Here is a 25,093-nt window from a genome sequence, read left to right as displayed (position 1 = left end):
TGGTTCCTAGGGTTAATAATCAAAAAATATGTCGGATATTCCCAAGTCTCTAGAGAAACCATCACATCCGTAATGTTCCTTCTGGCTTATTGACTGAGTGGTCGGTAAGTTCTAGCAAGGTAGTTGTTGGTTCCAAGGCTGTGATGCCAAACATTTCACAAGTTGTTGTTGTGAGAATGTTAATGGCTGCCCCTAAATCGATTAAAGCATTGGGAAAAGAGAGGCCATTTATCTGGATTGTGACAATGGGATTTACCGGGTCTTCATATTTTACAGGTGTCTCTTTGCCTAGTAATAAATCATACAAAGTCTCGACAACATGGAGAGTTGGGGTTATTTTTGTTTTCCTCATAGATTTATTTATACACAATTCTTTAATAGTTTTAGCATATATTGGAATGTCTTGAATAGCCCGGAGGAGTGGTATTTTTATACATATATTCTTGAGTTCACCCAGAAGATCAAAATTAGGATATTTAATTGGTTGAGGTATTATCAATCTTTCTGGAATGGGGGATAAGAAGTTATGATTTTCTCGGGATCCTTCTGCCTGACTGTATCTTCTCCCTGCATTGTTTGTTGGCTATCTACAGTTGAAGGCTTATCCAAATATGTTTCTTTGGTTTCAGGTTGCATATTTTTATCCTCATCTGGGGTAATTATGCATCCAGATCTTAGCTTAAGTTCATTACATTCTCTCGACTCAACTTCAGGGTCCAGACTCTCAATAATTTGTACTGACTGGATGTGTCTATTGTTAGGATTTGGATTGGGTTGGGCTGGAAGTTGTGGCTGTATATTAGATTGATGATTTTGCTGCAATGCGTAAGGTGTTGGTAAGGTTGGTTGAGATGGAGGAGCTTTTCCAGTAGGCCGGTTTACTGATCTTTTCCAATTTGGTTTCTAGTTTTGATTTTGCGAGGTAGAAGGGAACCATTGCAAGGGATAGGGGTTACTCTGCCATAATGGTGGAGGATAAGAGGAATTTGACCAATTTGATTGATTAGGCCATGATGGCATAGAAAAGGCTTGACGTGGCCAATTAGAGAAGGGTGGTTGGTTCTGCCATGTTGTCCCTGGATACTGCTGAGAATTATATTATGAGGAAGGAAAGAATGAAGAAAGGGTCTCTAGGCATACCTAATGGTTGTGCTTCCCATTGACGGCGCTAGTTCATCAGATATATTGGTTCCACTTCCTCCTTGGCTTCCTTGAAGACCGCTTTTAACCCAAGAAGCGATGGACAACTTTCCGTAGCATGATCCTTAGTGCAAATGGCGCATGTCTGTATCATATCTAGCAAACATTCTCTATGATAGTGTTTCTTCCTGCATTGTGGACAGAAAATAGCAAGGTTTTTTTCTTCTTTGGCCTGTTTCTGTTTGGCTTGCATGATATCCAATTGTGTTGTCAGGGTCCCCAAGATATCAGCCTTGAAATCTTCGAGCAAATTACCAATTTCAACTCGTGTAATGCTTCCTTCTGAGGTTCTATTATCTCTAGTGATCGCATCGCACCCGATTGGTTTTAGCCTTGTACTACCTCTGGAACACCTGATACACAATTGTACAATATTGTCAAAATCCTCTCGATAAATATCCCCTTTCCCCATTAAGTTTAATGTTTCTACCCATTGGTATTTCATACCTTTAATCATTGTGGTTTTAAGAACTTTAGGGGGTAGACTTGCATAAGAAGATATTTGCAGATTATATTGAAAACGTTCTACATATTCTTCAAGAGTCTCGTTAGTCTTAGCTACCATTTGAAATATTTCATCCTTCAGTTCTCTACCTCGGAAAAAATCTTGGTATTTTTTCATTTGTTCCCAGTCGTTAATGGTACCTGCACCAAGCCCCATAAACCAACGTAGAGCTGCTCCCTTCAGAGTAGAAGGAAACAAGTTTAGTTTATGGCGGTCAATAGTGTAATCATAACCCCTACATAAAACATCAAATTCAAAAAGGAATGCATCGGGATCGTCTGATGTTAGCCTATGAAATGTAGGAATATTCTATAATGAGATGGCTTTCTTGGGAGCATTGACAACTGCATCAACAATAGGATATTGTAATGTATAGGTTTGTGGCTGTCGCTGATTATTGGCCATTTGGTAAAAAATATGCCAATACTCTTCAGGGATTTCCGACGCTGGAGATTTGTTTTTGGGAGGGCTAGAAGAGACTTGTAAAATGATTTTAACAACACTTCCTTGGTTCGGAATACTGGGGGTCCTCTATTCAACCACTTTTTGAGGAGATTTGGGTTCTAATAATTTAGTACTACATGTTTCTCCTCCTCCTTCACTGAGGTTGCAAGAATTCCCTTCTTGTAAAGGGCTAAACTGCAAATTTTCAGTATTCTGAACACTCTGTTCAGACCCTTTAGTTCTGCTGTGAATCTCAGCGTTAGGTACAGATGGTGATCCTATGGCGTGAAGGATTATAGTAGGATTTCTTGTGGAAACGATTCGGGGTCCGATTGATGATTGAGGCTCAGCTTTTCTAATGATTTTGTCAATGAAGGTTGATCGTCCAAGGGTCACTGATCCCTTGGACTTTTCGGATTTGGATGGAGGAATTATATCATTTTCTGCTCTTATCTTCTTAGTCATTCATACAAAAATAAAAACATTCATTTCTACTTGAATTCCTACGCAATTTTTGTTGAAAAGTGGGCAATGGAGCAAGCACTTTACTTACTCGTATGCAGGTTCTTACCTTCCGTTTTTAATACCCAATTCTTTCAGAGAAAATAAACATAAAATTTATATTTCTACTTTCAATTCCTACTTAATTGTGTTGAAAATTGGGAGAGGGAGAAAGCACTTTACTTACTCGTATGCAGGTTCTTACCATCCATTTTTAATACCCAATTCTTTCCCAGCAGCAACTATTAAACATACATCACTCTTCTGTGAAATGGCAACACTCTCCCCGGAAATGGTGCCAAAATGTTGGGTGCTATAAGGTGTCTTTAAAAAACTCGTAATTGCCTCACATTAATCATCAACCTGGGTACGTCTTTATGTTCCAAGAGAGTACACAATATGTGCAAATGCTATATCTATGGAGAGTAATGATTTGAGATAATTTATTAAATTCAATGCAAGAGTAAACGGATTAAATCATAAATCTCAAGCTTGTAACTTCAGGGAAAATAATCTATCTGAGCATCAAAACTCAACCTTAATCAGAATCAAGACTCAATCTTAATCAAGAGATTCTAATTGCAATTGCATCAACTGAGTGCACTGTAGCAATAAAAGAGCTCTTCTAGTTGATTCTAATCTACTGCAGAGGAATAAGGCATCCAATCCAATCAATAACACTTCTATCTTTTAATGAACCAAAAATAACTCTCTCCTAATGACTATTCAATCCACAACATACGTAAATGAAATCGATTGGTAGAATTAAGAAGTAATGAAATACATACACGAATTCCACACCAATGAAAGTAAATCGTCTGTAAAACTGTAAAGCAAAGTAACTAAACTTGTGGTAAAGGAAAAGTAAAAACACAGGGAACAGCAGTGGAATCCACTAGTGATCAGGCCCAAGCCGCTAGTGAATACTACTTAACTACTTCAGAATATCACGAGTGAACAAAAACTCAATTCATGTATTAATCATCAAATTTAAATGTCGGTACAATGTGCTATCTTCTTCAAGATTACACTCGTATATTAAAATTACTACCTCAAAAGGGCGAGAAGTTCCCTTTTATAATCAATAAGTAAAAGAGATAAATGTGATTCCTTAGAATCAGGAGATCCTGAGGAATTCGCAACTAAATGATATTATCAGACAACATTCCAACTTGCGCTGATCCTCTTGATTTATTCCTTGATTCGTCCGCATAAGGCGCGCTCCTTTTCCTCTATTTAGCATTTGTTGTTCAATCTTTTGAACAACAGTTGTTCCTTTTGCCAATTTCTGCATAAAAACAATAAAAGTTAGCTTTGCTTAGTCGAACCGTATGAAAAGCAATTTTATTCATTTCCCATCGAAGTTTTATCAACATCTTACTATGTTAGGGCACAAATGCATAAAAAAGAAGGAAAAAGACATTGTAATCAAGAGTAAAATTATACCCATTGTATGGCCCAACAGTTTTGTAATGGAGTTGAGTTTATTGAGGTATCATGCATAGGGGTTCTCTCTTTCTGAGGAATTTCTTCTTGTATAAGAGATGTTTCTTTTTCAAGCAGTTCATCCTCTCTAGATTTTTGAATGACAATAGATGGTAACTTATTTTCCAAAACTCTACCATATCTAAGTTGGACATAGTTTAGATCTAATGGAGTTATCATGCAAGCTTGGAAATTCTGACCTTCTATATTGTAAACAGGTTGTCAAGTTTTATTATTCAGTTGTGGAAGTGGATGAGCAAGTAGTTGATTTAGTTTTGGGGGGTATTATGTGGATGGAAATTTAAGTGGTTGATTAGAAGGTTGAGTTTTATTTTGAAATTGTGGAAAACATTTTTATTGAGGATAATGTGGAGGTTGATATGGAACAAATGGTTGTTGAAATTGATTATACTGAGGATTCCTAGGAGGATACTTCCAACCTTGTGTCCATAATGGATTTTTAGCTACCTAAATTTGCCAAGGCATTGGAATATTCCAATATTTCTGAGGTTGTGCAAATGATCAGTATTGAGGATTATGACCTTGTACCATATTTGGTTATTGTGATGGCCATGGTCTTTTACCAATAAAACATAGTGACTCAGCTTGAATTGCTTCAAGTCTATTTTGAAAGATTACTTTAAGTCTAGGAATTGAAGGGAATTCCTTTGTTATATGAATTTCTGCACAAATGGCACATATTTCTACACTATCAAGACGACAGTCTCTTATAGCATGTTTCTTTTTGCATTTAGGACAAAAAATTGATAATGCAATGCTTTCAGCTTTTTGCTTGTTTTGAATCTTAAGGGTATCTATTAGTTCACTAATACTCCTAATATATTTGTCTTGAAGTTGTTAAGAAAATTTCCCATTTCTCATTTAATTATTGTCCCAATTGTATATTTATTAATCCTAGACATAAGAGGGTCTCTTGGATTTTTCCCGATTCTAGCCTTTCCTCTTGAAATGTGTGTACACAATTCACAAATTTCTCTAAATGATAACTGAGAAACATCTCCTTTTCCCATTAAATTGATAATATCTATCTAATCATCTCTAATGTATTTTAGAAAATGAGCTTTCAGAGTTTCTTCATCTAGATTATGCATTTTAGCCCTTTTAACATTATAAGCAAATCTTTCAATGAAATCTTCAATATTTTCATCCTCTTTTTGCATCATTTTAAAGACTTCATCTTTAAGGTTATGAGTCATACAATAATCTTTGTATTTATTTAAGAACACATTTTTCATTTCTTCTCATGTTCTTATGGTATGTGTTTCTAATCCCATAAACCATTTAGGTGCTCCATCTTTAAGAGTGGCTGGAAACAATTTCAATTTTTGAGAATCATGCAAGTAGTCATAAGATCTACACAAAAATTCAAACTCAAAAATAAATGTTTCAGGATCCTCATGTCTTACTCCATGGAAATTAGGGAGGATGGAGGGTGAGATATTCTTCATTGTAACTATGATATCTTCATCTAAGACAGGAAACCCAAAAGGTTCTAGTTCTCCTCTACCACCTCTTCCTCCACCTCCTCCTCTATTTACCCCTCAACCTCTTCCACCTCCAATCCTAAATTCACCATTCACATTATGTACTTCTCCTTCTTCTTCCCCTACCATTGTAGATTCCTCAGAGCTAAATTAGGGTTCTTCATTGGATTTTCTAGCTCTTCTTTTGGTTCTTCTATCAATGGAATAAAATAACTTTCTTTTCTTCTTCTTCACTAGGGACTTCTAATTCTTGTCCTAGAATTGGTTCTCCAGTTGAATATAGAAATATTACTCCTTCTATTGTGGATGTAGGTTCGTCTACTAAAATCTCAGTAAAATAATTTGGTGAATCTTTCGGTTGGATTTCAAATCTTTGTACCTCAAGAAGCCTAAGTCTCCCTGCAAATGATGGAATATGAGTTTCGGTCGATGGTGTAGCACTACATGGTCATGGTGGGTTAGTTGTGGTGTTGGAATGGAACTCCTACCTATAATTATAAACCTACCCCTAGAATCTCTTTCCCTATCCGTAAATATGTTTTATCATTTTTTTTTAATGAAAAGACTCTTAAAAAAAATGAATCCTACATACACTTCCCTAGCAATGGCACCAAAATGTTTGGTAATTTAATTGAGCTTAAATTACTGTATAAATTATCAACCAGGGCTTGTAAACTGATGAACTGTATGTGCACCGGTTGTTCTAGAATTCTTTATTATGTGAGTAAACTTCAAATTGAATTAGGATGTTTGCAAGAAAGGAAAATATTACTCTAAAAAATAAAACTAAATTGAAGTGCAAAAGTAAATAGAAAAATCAAATCCAAATTCTCTTTATGCTTGCAAAAAGAAAGCTAATCTAAAATTGCATAAATAAATATCACACCAGCAAAGCTAGATCTACTTCTCACTGACAGAAATGAAACTAAATCTTAAGTGCAGAAATAAAATATCACACTAGCAAATCTAAATCACACTGATAAAGCCTTGAAATAATTTATACTTCTAATTGATCAAAATTTACATGTGCATAATAGATCCCTTTTGATTATTTTCTTCATATTTCACACAACGAAATGATTAGATCTACAAAGGAAATTTTCAACGAACTTTGTTACAAACTTTGTTCTCACTATCACAAGCATTCATGCAAAATAAAAATTGAAATATTAGCTATGATAATCTAATGCTATAGAACTGAAATATTAACTAGAAATGAAATGAAACCTTACATCTCCCAAGGGGTCCTCCTGTGAGTTGTAGGTATGAAGCAAATAACAGAGATTAAACACGCATTTAAACACACATCACAATGGAATAACAAGCTCACTTTTAAAAATTACAAAGAGTATTTCAAAATAATAACTAGTCTATGTGTCATCGTCGTGCCGAGAGGCATGTTTTATAACCTCCTTCATTAAATTGTTTTGATATTTCTAAGCCTATCCTACTCGACAGAAACTCTAAAAATAACATAAGATATCATAAAATATGGATTCTTCATGATTTTCTATCGAAGAAGCAAATCATGAGGAAAAATATCAACGTTATCCTTGTCATCGATCTCCTCGCTCACCTTATTCGCCTTTGACTCCTTTTCGACTAGGTTGACTTCCATGTTGACCTACTCATATGACATCCTTATCATCTTTCCAGATCATGGATATAGATGGATGTCAATTTTGTTTTGGAGAATTTGGTATCTACGGATAAATACTAATTCCCTAGATAAGTAGCCATATCTAGAACAACAATTTAAAGCACTTTAACCTTTTTCTATAAACAATAGATAAGACAAAGAGAATGAGAGGACCTACTTGTATTTTCGCTTTCCTCTTTTCTCCTTTGTATCCGTCTTGTCGCTCCTTCTTGTACTTAACACACTTGAGAAGTACCTGTAAACATCAACAAAAAACAAAGAACCAATCAAAGAAAAAGATCTATTGATTACAAGTAAATGGAATCAGATACATTCACACATATAAGCATCATATATCAAGATAAGCATATGGAAAAAGGTGTAAAGACTTTATTGAATAGAGGGAAGAATTACAACCAGGAAGCCTGATTCGAAGTCACTCCTCCAACTTTGGTTCCATCCACATCACATCATAAGCATGACATTCCGGTAGCATAATGACACTTACAGTAGTCTCAAATATCAAACTAACATTATCTCCTTACAATTCATCAAAGTCCAGCCCCTGATCACTTAGATGAGTGCTTAATTTATAGGAAGATGGAGGAGGTTTTGTCATCAATGAGGGTATTGAATGGCCTTCCAAACTTAGAATTAGTTCCATGGAGGAAGGGATGAGAGGATAGGAGGTATCTTAACTCATTCCTCATCCATTTTTGAGCTCATAGGAGATGATAAGTGTGGGAATATTCTAGAAGGCTCCAGAAGATAAGAATATTCCCTAAATCCTATGTGATTTTTGCTCAAACTCGCCCAGTGCAAGTCAAAGAGAGCCTAAGTGCCCTGCAGAGCACCCTTGCATGGGTTTAAGTACTTTACAGAGCACCCTTGCATGGGCCTACCTGTGCTGGTCCTTCTAGGAGTAATTTCAGGATGTCTTCAAGCCATGAAACTGTCAAGGCATTCAAAGTGTTGACTTGTCTAGGGCATGTAGTAACTGAATTAAGGTTTGATGAGCCCTAATAGTACTTATCTGGATGATGGGAGTGATGTTCCCAAATGGATCTATAATAGCTTCCCCCTAAAGCATGAAGTCAAAAATAATAGTGTTGAGTGATATGATTTACGATGTGATGAGGAGGTTCCAAAGTGGTTGGTGACCTGCATCGATTACAATACATAATATCATGATATTTTGATTTTTTTCATGAATTGTTGAGGGAAGGCATACCAATGCTTAGCATATAAACTTTCATTACAAGTACATAGACATCTACAGATATAGACCCATGATCGAAATGACCATCATTGTAAATCCATTGTATGGATGATTTGGTACATTTCTTGAAATCACAGCCCAGATGGATGAAACTAGATCTGGGGTCTTTTATCTCGTTCAATCATTTGCTCAAGTATGAATCTAACCATGTAAATATGTGATATGAAGTCAAACATGGGAAGACATCATCTAATTACCAGCCAATGACGTAAGTTGTTAACAAACACGAGAGAAAACATCGTTAATGATAATGATCCTCAAGGTACTATAGTACATTCTACATGGTGTGAATGGATTTCTTTATGCCGAACACCATACAAAGTCTTTCGGTCGAAGGCCAGTGATGTCAACCTATCGCCAGAAGCAAGAAACTTTCCATTGGTGTATGCAAGCCTCAAGTTACTAGAAGGGTGTTTCTAAGTCAACTTCTTGGATAATGTGTTGATGTCAACAAGAAGTGACTCGTCGCAAGAGGGCCTTGATGTATCCCACATCAATGACACAAAACGAGTGTAATGATTTTGGAGACAAAATTTCACTGACGACACAAGGTTCAGGAACGGTGGTCATAAAAATGAAGGTTTATGGTATTGCAAAGGATGAATTTTAACTGAATGACTTCTCTTGAACATGTTGGTGACACTGAAATGAATTGGTAAAATTGACCAAAAACAAAGTGATGGATAGTATGATAGACCAATGGTATTATAACCATCAAGCTGATAACCCAACGCAAATAATCATGGTGATGAAGTGAAAGTGTCATGTTTAAGAGCAATCTGCTACCAAAAGTGGTTTACCCCTTTTTCATTTTCCCCGGTCATTGCTAACCAATACCTCTTTATTTTTATCAAGCTTGAGGAGGATAACATATTCTTGTTGTATAATTCCACCCTTCGAGTGAATCCATCGCTATGTGATGCTTTAACGGGCCTAGTGAAGCTGAAACTCAGTCTTGTCATGATGGACAAGTTTTTCACCATTTGATGTTTTAATGAGTCTAATGACAATGATAACTCGGTCCTTTTCATGTTTAGAGAGTTTGAAAAGGGACAAAAAGAAAACTCCACAAGTTATTTTTCGTAGATTTGTCTCTCAAGTCCGAAAAAGCATAAAACAATACAAGAGAGAACCTATTGACCATGTTCAGTCAACGTATTCCCTTTTCGTAAATAATCTATCTCAGCCCGAAAAGGGGTTAAAATTATACTGAGCATATGTCATTTCCAACCCATTAACGAGCTGAAAAGGACAAGTGCTCAGCAATCTTTTCATATTTCGAGAGTCTGAAAAGAGCTTAAAGAGGACTCCAGTTTGAGGAATGAGTGGTGTCTAGGATAGAAACTGGTTTCATTGATGTTGGAACTTCTCAAAACATGTTGATTTATGTGAAGAGGTTGGCTAATAAGACCACTCATTGCAATTGTTCCTCAAAAAGGGTAAAACAACCAAGTGAAAGCGTATGATCGGCCAAGCAGATAGTGACGATGGAAGGAGAAAAACCAAGGCTCATCTGATGGAAAAGGCTAATAGAATGGCAATCACGAGGATTAAAATGGAGATAGGTTCATTTTTAAAAAAGCTTGAACCATTGGGAACTATGCTTGAATTCAGTTTCATTTTTAGACAAGCTTGAAATGAAGAACTATGCTTGAATTCAGTTTCATTTTTACACAAGCTTGAAACGAAGAACTATGCTTGAATTCAGTTTCATTTTTACACAAGCTTGAATCATGAAAAACTATGCTTGAGATTGGTTTACATGCCCCCAGCATAATGACTCGATTCTAGGTGCATGCCCCCCAAGCTTCATTACATTCACCTAGGTATACTACTCATGGCTATCAGGTGGATGGAATGAAGGTTCATTTACCAGATCAAGTGAAAGAGTCGACTGGGATTTTACGAGATATAATCAAAGACTCAACTTGGAACTTTGCTCCAGGGGACCTTGTTTCATTTTTTAATGAGCTTGACACAAGACAAGGAACTCTGCTCAGATTCCTTGTTTCATTTTTTAATGAGCTTGACACAAGACAAGTAACTATGCTTATATTCCTTGTTTCATTTTTTAACGAGCTTGACACAAGACAAGGAACTATGCTCATATTCCTTGTTTCATTTTTTAACGAGCTTGACACAAGACAAGGAACTCTCCTCATGGACCTGTTTCATTTTTTAATGATATTGACACAGTGAAATAACTATCCTCATATTCCTTGTTTCATTTTTTAACGAGCTTGACACAAGACAAGGAACCATGCTCAGCCATGTTCCATTTTTTAATGAGGTTGGCACAAGACCAGGAACTATCCACATATTCCTTGTTTACGACTCATAAGAGGTCATGACTTCCAAGAGGTTCTCATCAGATGGGAGAAAAATTCTTTGGAAGGGATCCGTAGCAAGGGATCCATTAGAGAGATCTGGTTCCAATGCCCCCAGTACATAATGTACAACATCACTGAATTAATCGTTAGTTGATGTAGGCATGGAACGGCTTGCCACATAATTAACCCATGGCGGGGATGATACCATTGGTACAAAAAGACCATTTAGGGAAGATGGTTTACTAGAAGCCATATTTGGACTGGGAAATGAAAGCTGGTCAACGGTGACAATTCTGCCTTCATGCAGGAAACAAATCACTTGAAAGAGTGTTGAAACAATAGCTCCCATGTCATAAACATAGTCACACCCAGGAAGTAAATTGTAATCTAAAGGGCTTGGGACTACCATCACATTGAGATAAACAATTTTTCCTCCCAAAGTAATAGGTAATTGAGGGAGGATCCCTAATGGTTGATTGGTTCCTCTGTTAAAAGCCAACAGATTCTGGGTAACTGGCACAAGTGGCAGTGAACTGAGCACTTGCCAAGCAGTAGAGGAAAGGATACTCACTGATGCACCTTCATCTATAATAGTTCCAGATACAATCATATTATAAACCTGTACTATGATCTGGAAAGGCACATAAGAAGGAAGACGACATCCTGCCAGTCGATTCCAATCGAAGGAAGTGACTAGACTACTTGGAGGGGGTACCGTAGAAATGGGAGAATTAACCCCTTGAGTTATGAGAGTGAGAGGATTTTCCTCCTATCTTGATGGAATAGGAGGACTGCCCCCAAGCTCATTAGAATATGAAGAAATGACAATAACCTGAGTGGTATCATATTCACTCTCTTTGGGAAAGGTACGATCAACTGAAGGTGAAATCAGGTCAACTGTTTCCTTGACCTGTGATTGGTTAGGTATAGACTCATGGGATTCACATTCAGAGAGAGTGGGTTTGACCGATGGTTGATTTGGGTTGGTCACTTTATCAACTAGTGAAGGATTAAGGGATAGTCTCCTGTAACAAGATGGAAGTCGCTGCAGAGAAGTAGTATGATTATCCAACACTTTTTTGGCTTCATCCAGATAGGGACAAAGGTGAATGGGGTGATTCCCTTCACATAGCCTACAGGGAAACTTAACTTTAACCTTCTTTCCATGAACTTTACTACCACTAGTTAATGGTGTGTCACCATCATGATATCCAGAAGTTGATGATACAGGATGATGTGAACAAGAAGACCATTCTTCTAAGATCTGAGGAATATCAAGACAATTTAGAAGAATATGATCTCCCATACAAAGTTTGCAAGTATATCGAAGTTTGTGGGGCTTATCGTACGATTTCTCATTGGAAGTTGCAATCAAATAAATGGTTTCTTGGTTGCCCCCCTATTGAATTTGCTTCTTCTTCTTCTTCTTCTTAGCCACTTGGTTACAAGTGCCAATATTTTCACCAGGCAAAGAGGAAGAAGGGGAGGAAGAAACAACCAAGGAAGAAGGAAAAGTGTCAACTTTAGGATTAACTGGAGGTTGATTTTGTCCAGTTGGAGGAACACTCAATTGCGAAGAAATCACGACATTTTGAACCAAGGAGGTTGAAAACAACCAAACTGGCAAGCTAATGGTAAATCCCCAAAGGGATAATGTAGCCATATAAGGAGCACCAATATTTTTGAAAGGAGGAAAAGGACTAGGATTCCCATCAAAAGGAATTCCTTAATCGTTGGACTCCTGATTTGTCGCCATATGTCTCAACCTAAGATCAACTAAGGAGTGAGCATGGAGGATGTTATCCAAGGTCAATTAAATTTATTTTAATCAAAATAACAAAACAAAACAAAAGATGGATGATCTAAGCAAAATGATTACCAAATAACTGTGAACTGCAGAATACCTCCTGGTGAACCGAGAATTACGAGCAGGAAATCTCCCCGAATGCTATGTTCGGTGTATCATAGTGTACAAAGTGGCCAACTCGGTTACCTAAGGATGGATAGCAACCTAGTGTTGTCCTCCCATATATACCCAAAAGTACGTGGAGGCCCAATCTGTATTAGCGTTGTCTAATGGAAAACCACATAGTGAGAGCATTCCCATATACTTTACGTACTGTAACAGTGCCCTATATACCCAAAGGTACATGGACAAGCTATGATATACTCATGTGTCTGGAATGAGGTATCGCACTCGGGATGTATTTCAAACAAGTTAGCGACCACTGCTATGTTTTACGATGCCGAAACAAGTCTCTAGCCTATACCTCTAAATGTTTTTCGTTAAGTGACAATGCTCCATTAGGTTAATTCAGATAAATTTTAATTTGATCTTCTTAACAATTTTCCTTTGAAGGCTCACCACGTGATGTATTTTCATTTCCTGGAATGCAACTAATATGATAAGCATTATTTTCATTCAATTTAACAATGAAAATCTTAGCTAATAGGGATAGAGCAATCAGATTTCTTTCAATCAAAGAGCAAAGAGCACAATCTAATGTAATTTCCCTAAACTATTCTTATGAGCACACACAAACTTTTTAAATGCACAAGGCAAGTTTTTCTTTTCGATTCCCTTAATGTTATGAAGAAAAAAAAGGAAAAAAATGCACATACAATCAATCAATCTTTTTACAAGAACTAAGACTTTACGAGAGTTCTGTTTTGAAGGAAAAGAAGGCTTTTACGACACTTTCTTTCCAACAAATATTAATCGACTATAATCTAACTTTGACAATGAATTGATAATGACAAAGAAATAATTTAAGAAACATTAATCAATCAAGTCAAAAGTAGGGCTAGCAAAGGAGATACAATCTTGATTTCAGAGACATGACAATCATGATCTTTCAGCAAACCACTTCAGAATGAAATTTGGAAAAAATCAAGCCAAAGATAGAATTTTTGGCTTAAGGAGGATCAATGCAGCCCTAAATGGAAGATAGTGCACTGCAAAGCACTGTCTCTAAGCCAAGGGTGTTATGCATAGCACTATCCGCTAACCAAGGGTGCTCTAGTTACAGCACATTCCTATAATACGCATTTTAGTGCAAATTTTGACCAAAAACACTTCAAAAGGGATGAAACAAGATCAATGAAGGCAAGTAAAGTCTACTAGGGTTTACTAGGATGAGGATAAGCTACTTGGAATGATGATCGCTCCCCAACGAAGTTGCCAATTTGTTTTTGAGAATTTGGTATCTACGGATAAATACTAATTCCCTAGATAGGTAGCCATATCTAGAAAAACAGTTTAAAGCACTTTAACCTTTTTTTTATAAATAATAGATAATACAAAGAGAATGAGAGGACCTACTTGTACTTTGTATTTCCTCTTGTCTGTGTATCGGTCCTGTCGCTCCTTCCCATACTTAACATGCTTGAGAAGTACCTGCAAACATTAAAAAAAGACAAAGAACCAATGAAATCAAAAGATCTATTGATTACAAGTAAATGGAATCAAATACATTCACACATATAAGCATCATATATCAAGATAAGCATATGGAAAAAGGTGTAAATAATTTATTGAATAGAACGAAGAATTACAACCATGAAGCCTGATTTGAGGTCACTCCTCCAGCTTTGGTTCCATCCACATCACATCATAAGCAGGACATTCTGGAAGCATAAAGACACTTACAATAGTCTCAATTCTCAAACTAACATTATCTCCTTACAATTCATCAAAGTCTAGCCCCTGATCACTTAGATGAGTGCTCAATGTATAAGAAGATGGAGGAGGTTTTGTCATCAATGATGGTATTGAATGGCCTTCCAAACTTAGAATTAGTTCCATGGAGGAAGGGATGAGACGATAGGAGGTATCTTAACTCATTCCTCATCCATTTTCGAGCTCATAGGAGATGATATGTGTGGGAATCTTCTAGAAGGATCCAAAAGATAATAATATTCCCCAAACCCTATGTGAATTTCACTTAAAATCGCCTAGCGTAGGTCAAAGAGGGCCTAAGTGCTCTGCAGAGCACCCTTTCATGGGCCTACCTATGCTGGTCCTTCTAGGAGTCATTTCAAGATGTCTTCAAGCCATGAAACTATCAAGGAAGGAGGCATTCAAAGTGTTGACTTGTCTAGGGCATGTAGCAACTGAATTAAGGTTTGATGATCCCTAATATTACTCATCTAGATGATGGGAGTGATGTGCCCAAATGGATCTATAACAATTATGTTAGTTGTCAGCTACCTGTCCATACATTTTGTTCCTCAACTAGTGTTTCAGAACCCACAGATTCTTCAAGTAAGCTGCAGAATGGATCATTAGCTACAGAATTAGATTATTATGGTCAAAGAGGAAGGAAATGGAGTGAATGGATTTTAAGGAAGGTGCCAAAAGGGAACAATTTTGGTCTTCAACACCACCTTATTGAATTTTCAACTCACCCAACTAGGAACAACCTATCTATAGTTCTAGCCCAAGGAAACTTTCACAAGTTCCCTACCCTTTGTTCCCAAGCCCCCAAAACCTTTTTGTGTCAAACCCTCAAGTGCTAAGAACCTTCCAAAATTCCAATATTCCTATATTCCAATTAGACTATAAAAACTACAATACTAGAAAACTCAATCTCCCAAGTCCTAAAACTATTTTCCCACTCTCCAAAGACTCCCAAATAAAATAAGCCAAGAGAAGAACACCCCTTCAAATTGTGACCCCTTCTCCTTATCCTCCATTCTCCAAAATATTTCATAAACCATTAATTCTCCACCTAGCTCCATTGAACCCCCCCCCCCCCCCCCCCCCCCCCCCCCCCCCCCTCCACCCTCCTCCACCCTCACACTCGAGTCCTGATTTTTTTTTCATTTTCTTCACTTATAGATAGTTAAGTGTCTCCATGTTTTTTCCTTACAAGATAAGGCATGGAAAACAACTCCACTAAATAATAATAAATCATTCACAAGGTCAAATAAACATAATTAGCCAACATAATTAATTTGTTATTAATCTATTCAACTACATTAATTAATTAATTAAGCATAAGAGTTAATTAATATTATTTTAACTTAAGATATCCTTAAGATTCAACCACAATAATTAGTTATTAAATAATTGTAAGGATTAATTAACCTTAATTTAAGGAAGCTCCATTTAAGATTCAATTAGTATATTATATCATAAAAATATTGTGTAGTAGTATTGGGTGTGGGTACATAGCTAGCATACTTATACCTCTTAAGTATATCACAATAAATATTTATTAAATAAGTCTAAGGTTTAATTAACCTTAATTTAACATAAGTTCCAATTAACATTCACTTAGCACAATATATTATAAAAATATTGTGTACTAGTGCTAGGTATGGGTACATAGCTAGCATACTTATACCTTGCAAGTATACTAATAACGCAAACAAGAAATTAACACAACAATGAATCTTTGAGTAGGTATCCTCATAACCATGTATAACAAATAGGAATAACAATAAAAAGTTAACACAACAATCAATCTTTTAACAAGTGTGATAATAACTAAGCACAACATAATAAGATTAGGAAGTGGGCACACATTCATCTTCTAAGGTATTCTTACCCTCTACTTTGGCCATGGTTCTCATGGCACTTTTTTATAACATTCTTCTCATTGTGCACATATTCCAAATTTCATGTGAAATTATTGCCTCGACATCCACTTCTAATTTATCATCCTCTCCCTAAGTTACCTTTGTTTGTTTTCCTCTAAAATTCAAATAATTTAAACTTATCTCATTTTATATTGTAAATTTCTAACATATTTAAAAGATCAAAATTATTTTTGATAAAAATAGCAATGTTTGTATTAAAAGAAATAAAACCCACTGGTCATCTCTGCAAAAGAGAGTCTGAACCAGGAGAGTTTGGCTCTGCAGAATGCTCTACATTGTTCATGCCCATTATACATTAAATAGAAAACATGGTTTTAGAGAAGTTAGAACAACATCCTAAGAAATAGAAACTAATTCCTATCCTGAGGTTACGTGAACCCAACTCAACCTATTGTAGGATATTCTCCATTATCTTCAACACTCCCCCTTAATGGAGAATGGGTTCACAAGTATGCCTAACATCTCCCTAAACATTTGAAGCTTAACTTTTCCAAGAGGCTTAGTGAAAATATCTGCAACATTATCACATGTATTACAATATTCCAAATGAATTTCTTTGGATTGCACTTTATCTCTGACAAAGTGGAATTATGTATCAATATGTTTAGTGTTTTTGTGAAACACCGGATTATTGGCAAGTTTGATTGAACTCTGATTGTCGCATTTGATCATTGTTGCGTCTATCTGTTCTTCCCCAACATCCTGGAGAAGTATCCACAACCAAACTGCCTCACACGTTGCTACAAACATGGCTTGATACTCTGCTTCCACTGAGGACAAGGAGACTGTGTTCTGCTTCTTACTGCTCCATGTGATCACCCCGAATCCAATGTTGAATGCATAACCTGTTATAGATCTGCGATCATCTACATTTCTAGCCCAATATGAATCTGCAAATCTGGCCAATCTAACATCAGAGGAGTCAATATAAATAATATCGTAATCTACAGTACCTTGTAGTTACCTCAAAACACTTTCCACTGCATTCCAATGGCTTTCAAGTGGCTTAGACATAAATTGACTTAGCACACTAACTGCATAAGCCAAATTAGGTCTGGTAGTGGTTAGGTAGATTAGACTCCCAACTAGTTGTCTGTAAAGTGTTGCATCCACTGCTATTGAGCTATCCTCACACTAAAATTTGATGTTCTGCTACAATGGTATTGCTGTAGCCTTACACTGATCCATCCTAAACTTTTCTAACAAGCCTTTGACATACTTTGCTTGGGACATAAATGTTTGACCTAAATCTCTCCAGATCTCAAGACCTAAAAAGTATCTAAGTTCACCGAGGTGTTTCATTTCAAACACCTGTGACATCTATTGCTTGATTTCATCGATTAGATGTAGCATCACCTGTAATGATCAAATCATCTACATATAATGAAATCAATACTACGTGCCCTTGTTCATCTTTCATGGTATAAAGATTAGGGTCATTTTTACTTCTATTACAGCCAGCTTGCAGAAAAAATGAATCAATCTTCTCATACCAAGACCTGGGAGCTTGAGCCAGCTTGCAGAAAAAATGAATCAATCTTCTCATACCAAGACCTGGGAGCTTGTTTTAGTCCATAAAGTGATTTCTTCAATCTATAGACTAAATGTTCTTTCCCTTTCTGGAGAAACCCTTCAGGTTGCTCTAAATAAACCTCTTCTTTTAGTTCTCCATTCAAAAATGCAGACTTTACATCTAGTTGGTGCATCATCTAATGTTTCTTAGTAGCTAAAGTGATTAACATTCTAATAGTGTTCAATTTAGCTACAGGGGTGAAGGTTTCTTCATAGTCTATCCCTTCTTTTTGTGAGTACCCCTTTGCTACCAACCTAGCTTTTAGTTTTTCTATGGTTCCATCTGCATTAATCTTCGGTTTATATAACCATTTACAACCTATGGTTTGTTTTCCTCTAGGAAGTTCAACCAATTCCCAAGTGTTATTTCTAATTATTGAATCATATTCCTGTTCCATGGCTATTTTCCATTCACTACATTCATTTGCTTCTTTATAACTAGACGGTTCAACCACATTCATCATACTAGTTATAAAAGAATTTTCCCTATATCTTGCAGGCATTTGAGCTTTCCTACCTGATCTCCTAAGTGGTGGGGTGGCTTCAAACCTTATTTGATCATTATTTTCTTTTTCTTCCTGCTACTGTTGTTGCTATTGCTATTGCTATTGTTGTTTTTTCTATTGTTGTTGCTGCTGTTGTTGTTGTTGATGTTGTTGTTATTGTTGTTGTTGTTGTTGTTTCTGTTGCTAATCATCCTCTGCCTTTGTCTGTTGCTGACCTTGATTGTTCTCTTCTTCTTCTTCCACCAAGTTCGGAATGTCCCGTTCCTCATAGTGCTCATCAGATTCTTCATGATCCTGCTCATGGAATTTCACATCTCTACTAACAAAAATCTTGTGAGTAGAGGGATTAAATAATCTGTAAGCTTTATACTATGAACAATACCATATAAAGGTACATCTGATGGCTTTGAATCTAATTTTCTTCTATGTTCCTTTGGAATGTGGGCAAATGCTTTAAATCCAAATATTATTAAGTGTTTTACTGCAGGCTTAAATCCATATAATGCTTCATAAGGAGTTTTAAACTCAATACTCTTTGTAGGATTCCTATTTTTCAAATAAACTGCGGTATTCATGGCTTCAGCCCAAAAACCATTCAAAAGATTCTTACCTTTCAGCATACTTCTAGCACATTCCACCAGCGTTCTGTTCTTCCTTTTTGTTACTCCATTCTGCTATGGAGTATGGGGTACTGTGAACTATTATAAAATTCCATGATCTTTACAATACCTGATAAGCTCATCGTTCCTGTATTCTCCCCCTTGATCAGAATAGAGAATATTTATCTGTTTCCCTTTTTGTCTTTCAATCATGTTTTTAAATTTCTTAAAGTATTCGAATGTATGGCTCTTCTTACTTAAGAAATACATCCAAGAAAACTTTGTACAGTCATCAATAACCAATAGAAAATACAGTGCACCTACTAATGATTTTGTCTGCATGGGTCCACAAAGGTCTGTGTGCACTAATTCAAGTATATCCCTCTGTTTCTTTTCTACTTGAACAGAGGATTCTTCTCTATGCATTTTTCCTAATGTACAAGCATCATAATCATTATGTACTTGCTTTAGCATAGGAAGATCTCTTACCATTTCCTTCTTTTGTAGTAATAGCAAATCATTGTAGTTGATGTGGCCAAATCTCTAATGACATAGCTCTTCTATAGTCAGGCTCGTTGTTGTCAATGCTCGAACTGGTGCAAGTCTTACATCCAACTTGTACAGACCTCCTGTTCGGATTCCTGTAGCAGTTGTCTTCATGCCATCTAGCAGATCTTTAATATAACAGTTAGATTTAAAGAATTCAACTTTTAGATCTTGATCTGTAATCATGGATACAAAAATCAAGTTCTTTGTTACACCAGGCACATACATAACATTATGAATTTGTTTGATATTACCATTAGGTAGAATGACAGAAACTTTCCCACACCCTTTGATTTGATGACTTCTATCATCACCTAGGTAAATCTGTGCTCCTTCGTTGATTTCTTTAAAATCTTCGAACCAATGCTTGTTCCCTGTCATATGTGTTGATTCTTCTGAATCTACACACCAGATGTCTGCATCAACATTCTCTTCACGATCTGTCATGAAAAATCTGAAATTTTGCACATGATTGTCATTCGCGAGATGACCTGCATGTCTTTTCTACTTTTGTTGTTCTTCATGATATTTCTTCTTCCTGCACTCCCTGGAAATATGACCTAGTTTTCCGCAATAAAAACATTTAGTTTCAGAGTAGTTTCTATTTGTATGCATACCTTGGGTCTGATTCGGTCTTTTGTGTGAGTTTGCTCCATTTTGCTGTTGTGGACTTCCTTTCCCTTTGAAGAAGTTTTTCTTTGCCATTAATGCAAGATCGACACTTTGGGGCTTCAAAGTCAATCTTCTTTCTTCTTCCTGCATCAGTATTCCTGTTAGCTCTTCAAATTTTGGGATCTTCTCTCTGGCATTTATCCCAGTGATGAACATTTGGTAATCATCAGTGACACCATTCATTGTAATGGTTACAAGATCTGTATCGTCAACTGTATGACCAATGTCTGCCAATTTGTTCTTCAGATCCTTGATCCTTGCTACGAATGAAGCAATTGTTTCATTCTCCTCCATCTTTAGGGATAGGATCTTACTCTTGAGGAACAGAAGATGATTTGAATTCCTGATCTCATACAAATCCTTTAGAATTCCCCAGATCTCGTTAGCTATCTTACAATCTCTAATGTGTGGTATGATGCAGTCTTTCACTGACATCTTCAACAACGTCCTTGCTTTACCTTCTCACTTCTCCTAATCTGGGATCGATGCTGATCCAGCCACGGGCTTCGTCTCATCCCCATTCGCAATCGTCCAAGCACTCTACACGTCTAGCAGAGTTTGCATCTTGAATTTCCAATTTGCATAATTGGAACCATCGACCTTGTTATGCTCATTCAAGCATGCTTCAAACATATTGTTATTCATCTTGACGATTTGGAAGAAGAAAAAAAAATTGACAAGTAAAAGAAGATGTTAGATTTACCCCAGATCTGTGACTGAGATAGATCACTAATCTTCAATGTTGTTTGATCTCGCAGCACACCCGCTGATCACCGTGGCTTCCTTCACAACCTCCAGAAAACCTTTTGTTGTCAGTTATAGCCTTGTTCTTGGCTTCCCCATGCAGCTTTTATGATTTACGCGATCGTCGTAGATGTACATCAATTTTCTGAGACGTGTCGCAAATGTACACCTAATATCCAAGACGTTGTTGCAAATGTACGCCTAATATCTGAGATTATCGTAGATATACACCTAATATCTGAGACTGTCGCAGATGTACATTGGAAACCTGCGATGGGCAAAAAATAAAATCCATGAGAAGTGTAGTAGTGTTATCGTCGCGCTTATCCATTCAAAACCTGCGACGATTTCGGTTTAGTCACACCCACCAGACAACGTATAGGTTCCTTAGCCTGACACTCTGATACCATGATAAAAATGGCAATGTTTGTATTAAAAGAAATAAAACCCACTAGTCAGCTCTACGAAAGAGAGTCTGAACCAAGAGAGTCTGGCTCTGCAGAACGCTCTACATTGTTCATGCACATTACACATTAAATAGAAAACATGGTTTTAGGGAAGTTAGAAAAACATCCTAAGAAATAGAAACTAATTCCTATCCTAAGGTTACGTGAACCAACTCAACCTATTCTAGGATATTCTCCATTATCTTCAACAATTTTATCCTCTGCATTTTATATAAAATCATATCTCTTAAAATTCTATAATATACCATTTACACTCGTCTTCGATACCTTTTCACTCACTCATTATCCTTGCCTTACAATTGAATAACACTTTTTACACCTTTTTGCTCACTTGATTTTTTCCTAAAAGAGTTTCAATTTTTATTGTATAATGTGTTTGACATATCCATTTTAAAATTAAATTGTTTAGTAATAATAATTTAAATTGTTTTTTTGGAATATTGAGCAAATACAAAATCATTTTATAGCCAACAACCTCAAGATTAAAGGGTGTACTCTCTACCCTATCCTTTTGATTGAAGCTATCCTTTTCCATATTAAAAGCATGATTATGACTAGGGATATCATGTATAAGAAGAAGTTATAGAATATGGAAGACAAAAGGTTTTCTAAAATTGATTCTAGCTCTAGCCAAAATCCTCATCTTCGTTTCAAGTGGGGATGACATAACAATATCCAATCTTGGCTAGACCATTGGGGGATAAAGGAGGAGGCCTTCGCTACTGTTAAGAATAAAATGAGCATTGCTAAGATAAGAACTAATTCTCACGGGCGACCTTCCCTAGTGTTACGAAGAAAATGAGCGTTGCTAAGAGAAGAACTAATTCTGATGAGCTTCATAGTGAAAGTGGGTTTTGGTCTACTATACTAAGAGAGTTGAATATGGAAAGCACTTTCTCTTAGATTTCTCAACCTCTTGTCAAATCCCTTCTAATTTTCAAAATATGTGTCACATTACCAACCTTCTTGACCTATTAAAGTAGGCAACAAAACTATGGTGATATGGTGTTTAGGAATTATTAAGGAAAAAATACCAAGAATTATAAACCATCCTTGGTGAACAAACACTCTCTTCTCATTTAAGAACTTTGCAAGATGTTGTTGATAAGAATACAAAAACACAAGATGCTACTAATAAAAACAAGGAAGATTGTGAAGCAGCAAGTCCTTGCCGCTGAGTGAAGAGAAAACATGGGATCTAGAGACTATGAAGCTGGTATGTTATAAGGCATAGCTAATTATTATTCATATGCATTGTAAGACAACCATAGACTCATTGCAACAGTCGTAATTGATTAAAAGAAATAAAATAAAATATCAACTAATGATGGTCAATATTTTAAACATGTAACGAGGCCATCATCATCTGGCCATAAAAATAAAATATCAACTATTACACAATTTCTATTCAATTGTTAAAGAATTCAAAATTCTATTCAATTATTCCAGAGTTTCTATTCACAAATGTAGTGGATTAAGCAATTGTTACAAAATTTATATTCGCAAATGTAGTGGATCAAGTAGAATAATGTAGAATTACTAAATGACCTGGGAAAAGAGACAACATCACTACAAGTGTTCGCTTTTAAAATAACAAGATATACAATATGGTACATAATCAACATGAATGCTATAAGTAAAGTATTATATGGAAGATTTAAAATAAAAGTGACAGCTGCATTCTAGGCTTCAGAAAGATAGGCTTTGGTTGATAACAAAGCACCATAAACTAGCAATTTGCAGCTATATTTATACATGCATTTTGACAGGTGACACATGCATTTTGACAAATGTCATTCACGAAAGTTACACATTTTCTTTCCTACCTATAATTTAGTGGGTTTCACACCAACCAAACCCTTTGGACCAGATCCAAATTCCTCCTAAGAAGGACCGAGACAAGATCAACGCTGCAAGTTTTTGATTTGTGTAATCAGGGAAGAACAAAAACACACAGAATGCACAAGTCCTGATTTCTTTCTCAAATCCATTGAAGAGGAGGAGGAAGAAAGCGAGCCCTCACATTTGTGCGAGAGTCGATGAGTTTATCTGAGAGAGAACGAGAATGAATCATAGGGCCAAAAAAATAGAGAGAGACAAGAACAGAGCTCAACGGCCCAAAGAGGGGAGGGTTGCACAGCTAGAATGAGTTCCCTTTTTGACACGACTCTTTATTCCTGCCCGGCAATTAATGAAAAACCTTCTGAAAATATGTTATTTCATCTCAAGGAAGGATGAATTAACTGGTGGCTCAGGGAGACAAATACATGAATAAAACAATCAAATACATGAATGAAAGATATATTCATGTCCTAGAATCAACCTATGAAGCCATTATACAAATAGTTTTTTCCATCTCATATTTTTCGTACAAGAATAAGAAGAAATTATGTACAAGGATAATTGGACTTACCATTATTGCATATGAGGAACAATGAGATACATCACACTCCATTGCACATACATCAGGTAAGACGTTCTAAAAATGGATTTTATCAGAATATTTTGAATATGCATTTTCTGTTATTCATTCTATAAACAATATTTTAGGATAAAAAGAAATATAACAAGTAACATACCTCTATATTATTCCATCCAGCAAGCAGCTTGGGAGCGCAACCTTTTATCATATATTATTTCAACCCATATATGACTGATGATTTTCTATATGGTTATGACAACAGGCGAAGGCAGCTATGATTTTCTGTATGGATATGACAATAGGCTATGGCAGCTATGATTGGAAATGATTGGTAGCACTAGTGTTTGGCAATGACCAGTCTGTGAATATATTAGGATACCCTTTTGTTCAGCACTTTCTCAATCCGTGACTTGGCTGAAATGGGTACTTTTCTCTTGGCTTGGATCGTCTAACTCGACTTTTTAATAGGTTTTGGATTGGTCTTTCCGGAGCTAAGGAGTTCTAGTTTCCTTCTTTTTCGACTATGGAGAATGAGAACTCTTTGTATAGGGAATAATATTGAAGACTATAAACATCGTTATAAACATCGTTTTATGGAAGATCAATTATGATGGTCTAAACCATAGTTACCAAGTTCGAATTCTCGATACGAAAAAAATTCGACTCTCTAAAATGTAATACGGAAAAAATTCGGGAATATACATCTTATATTATTATTAATAATATTTTTTCTTAAATTTTGAATAATATAAATTAACAATTGTGAATTATATTATAGAATTGCAAATAAAATTAGACATTGAAATTAGTAGAAACAATTCCTTTTTAATGGAAGTGAATGAGATATTGAAATTAGTAGAAACAACTCCTCTTCAATGGAAGTGAATAAGATACCATGGTCAGAACAAACTCTTTAACATTAAAAAAAGACACCCTTAAAATTGTTGGTTGGTCAATCAAAAAATAGTAACTAATGTTGTAGTTTTTAGTGATAAATATTTAGGCAATTTTCTAATTACTAAAATAAAATATAGATAAAAAATCATCAAATTAGAACTATCAAGAATTATCAA

The sequence above is a fragment of the Pinus tabuliformis genome, chromosome 5_1, assembly GCF_031772625.1.
Source record: "Pinus tabuliformis cultivar Carrire ecotype Pingquan chromosome 5_1, CPIR1, whole genome shotgun sequence".
In the NCBI taxonomy this organism is placed as follows: domain Eukaryota; kingdom Viridiplantae; phylum Streptophyta; class Pinopsida; order Pinales; family Pinaceae; genus Pinus; species Pinus tabuliformis.
Note: the sequence above shows the minus strand (reverse complement) of the source record.